Raw genomic sequence first — 3,548 nt, 5'->3', positions numbered from 1 at the left:
ACCTGCGTTGCCGCCATTTTTCGTGACTCTCGTTCCCATATGTAAATCCGCGCGATCGAACTGGCCAGGCGGCAACGCGGCAAAAAGGAAGGCGAAACCTAACCTTCAATTCGACGATCACTGGCTGCAACTTTTCCCGCGCAAAAAGGAGCAAGACCACGAACGCCGGTGAAAATAGATTTTTCAATTGTCGCGACCAATGGATCCACTTTCCCCGTTGCACGCTCACGCTTTCCTGTCAGAACGTTTCTTCAATTACCGCAAATACACCGGTTCTGGCTCGCTCGGAATTACGTGTAATACGAAGTCAGGTCCGTAAATTGAATTTTCGCCGGATAGAGATCAGCGACAGCTCGACGACGAATTTGGAAGACCTAGCAACGTTTGCGAAATGCCTGCTCCAACGCGATCTCGTCGACTAGTAAATATCCACGCGGATGATCCTATCAGCCATTTTCCTGTGAATCCGGGAGAAATATCTAGATCGTGCAACAATTTTCCGTCATATAGAATCATATGGATCCGATTATGGAAAATCGGCGAGAGAGGCGTGTTGGTGGATGTAGAGATCATAGAAGCGAGGATTGCAACGAGAGCTTGGTCACAGCACGCGAATCTTTGAAAACCGTGGAGGGATCGAGTAGATCGGCTAACGATCGAGAGTGTACTCGCGTCGAGCGATGAAACGAGGAAATGGAGTGGGAGGTAAAGATGGTTTTCTGCGTGTGCTTGGTGGGGATGAAGAACGAGGCGCGCGCGCGACGAGCGCGAGGATCCTTGCGTGTGCGCGACACACGCGCGGTTTTCACGTCTCGCTCGTACGAAGGTCTCTCGTTAGGCTCCGTAGCACGCGAATCGCTGGAGAGCCATGCGGGAGGTGCGTGGCCAGAGCGAGGTCAGCTCACGCACGTGCACGTCGTGCGTGCCTCGTATTATACGTTACATGTTACGGACGTCCCGTTCCACCAGCAAAGGCGTAACCGGCGAAAAGGGCGCAGCCACAGCCTCGTTATTAGGCTGTTGCATAATGAATATCGAATTTTTTTATCGTTCACATCTCCGCTAACCCCGCAGTCAACGAACTGGCGAGCGTTGCCTCGTCAGGTATATACGCGGATCGGGCTATTTTTATTTATTTTCACTCGGGAAAGTCTCGCGTCGAGAGACGTTAGTCCAATTTCACCTGGGGGTCTTGTTTTTTGAATCCGCTGTATCTGGGACGGAAATATCGCGGAAACACTGCGACCTGAGTGGCAGGGAGCGATACAAAAGGAGCACGACGAATAGATCGATCTGCTGAATCAGGATCCCGGTACTAGATCGATCTCCATCGAACCGCTTTGATCGTTATTTTCTCTCTTGACCTAATATTCGAAAATAATATCCCTCCGCGATAGCAACCTTCCGTGGGAACTCTTTATTACGTTCATTAACGATATTAAGTCGAGAATCGTGAAGACGTCGGGTCACGTGCCCGTTATCGAAGTAAACCAGCAATTCCGTCGGTCGTAACAAATTGGAAAGCATCGGAGTCGTGTATACCTGCACTTCCGATTAAGTGTACCTCGGGCACACGTGATTTTTCCTTCGCAGTCGCGACGAGGATTACCTTCGATCGCCTATACGCGAGTAAAACCAGCGGCACGAAACAAAACCACGGAAATCCGTATGTACATAAATTTTGCGTATTATCGACGGCGCAGGATTACGCGGACACGTTAGTTCGTCAGCTTTGACAAATGTCTGTAATCAAAGACCAGTATCAGGTAGGCTGGCCTTATCGCTCGTAGACGATTACGCAACTGCAGATTACGCGAACGAGAAATTAATATTCGTGCCCGCTAGATATCTATCTTACCAAGGCGGAGTTCTGTTCCGAAGGATAAGCTAGACGAAACAAAAATATTTAATCCCACCGTTTATATTTACCCTCCGCTCCAACGCGACGAACGCGTTCGTCCGATTTATCAGACTAATTTCGTTCGAACTCCACTCGATATCTTTGAAAAATTCGTGGACTTGGAATACGCGATACGGCGGGGTTCGGATGACTCGGTCGACCATTTCCCAATAATTCGTGCACGTTCTACGCCGCTGCGTGGCTATAGCGAGAATCGACGTTCTATTCCTCGGTCTGGGTTATCGGCCGTTCCTTTTATCGTTCTTTCTTCAGTGTCGACGACACGCGGACATTTCCACGGTAGCAAACATAACGAGGAAAGCGCAGATAAGAGATAAGAAGCGTGTCAAAAGCGATAGCGTTGCGAAAAAAAAGGGACCAGCTGGTGACCGTGTGCACGTACGTACGTGCATCAGCGTGGTGCAAGCTCGATCGATGCAACGAAAGCGTTACCCGAGCGACAAGTGGAAGGGGCAGGATAGAAAGAAGACAGCAGAATTATCGAGCGTGAGGACAGATCACGATTCAGATAAGAATAAAAATATTTACTTTGTCAAACGCCCCGAGCGCGTAACCGTTAAATGGCGAGGATCGAGACGCGGATAACGAACGTCGTAAATTCGTTAGCCGGTGTACGATAATCTCTGCGCAATAGGCTTTATCTAGTCGACGACGTCGTGAGCCACGGGTAACCACGATATATATCGTTCTATATTCAGCCATCGAGAATATTTCGGGCCTCGGAGGCGCGCGTGCACGCGACGGCGCGTGCTCAATGGCGGCCGAACGCGGAACAGAGGGCGCCTCTGTAACTAGGAAGTTCATCGCGAAAGGAAAGCGTGTCGATCGCTCGATTGGTCGCAGTCGTTGCACCGATGACAAATTTAACCACCTGTCTGTAATTCGCGGGATTATTCACCGGTTAAAATTAGATCTATCTCGATCGGCCGTGACTTCCTTATCGATCGTGCAATTCCACGTCGATCGAGATAATTGTACGTCCTCGTGCTCGCAATGACAGGTGGATCAGCCTGATTATCGATAACCCTGGCGAAGTCACGCTTCCTCTTGGCCAATCTCGAGACGCGTTTCCACGTCCGAAACCGGAAGACGCTCGGTCAAAATTGGGAAACGCGCGATTTTCAAGGTTAATTGTTCGCGGTATCGTCTCGTAAGCGTCAAGATCGCTGAAACCCGTGATCATCGCGATGGGGCAACGAGGTTTCGCTGGCCGGTATCAGATTCGGTCACGTTTTGCCCGAGACTCGTATGCTCGCCGGCTAGAATGACATCGATAGCGGACAATGCATCACCGTGTGTGAGGTCAGACAGCACACGTGACTGCAGTGACGCGATGCACGCGAAAGGTTGCACGAGAGAACGCTCGTTACCGTTATCGTCTTATCTCGACGAGATGCCAGACGATAAATCGGGGAAAAATTTCGCGCGGGGGCGGGTCGTCCGCGTTCCTTCGTGTCTCGCGATCGTAGCCTTACCTCGTGGTTCGTGAGCGTTCGTGGGCAAATTTTCAGGGCTGAAAAAGAAGCTGGGAGAGAGGAAAGGAAAACGGGGAAGAAAAATGAGCAATAATCGCGCGTACTCGACGGTGGGCGATAAATCGCTTGGAAGAGATCAGGCTGTTTGAACT

This window comes from Eufriesea mexicana, unplaced genomic scaffold (assembly GCF_001483705.2).
Source record: "Eufriesea mexicana isolate 0111107269 unplaced genomic scaffold, ASM148370v2 scaffold863, whole genome shotgun sequence".
Lineage (NCBI taxonomy): Eukaryota > Metazoa > Arthropoda > Insecta > Hymenoptera > Apidae > Eufriesea > Eufriesea mexicana.
Note: the sequence above shows the minus strand (reverse complement) of the source record.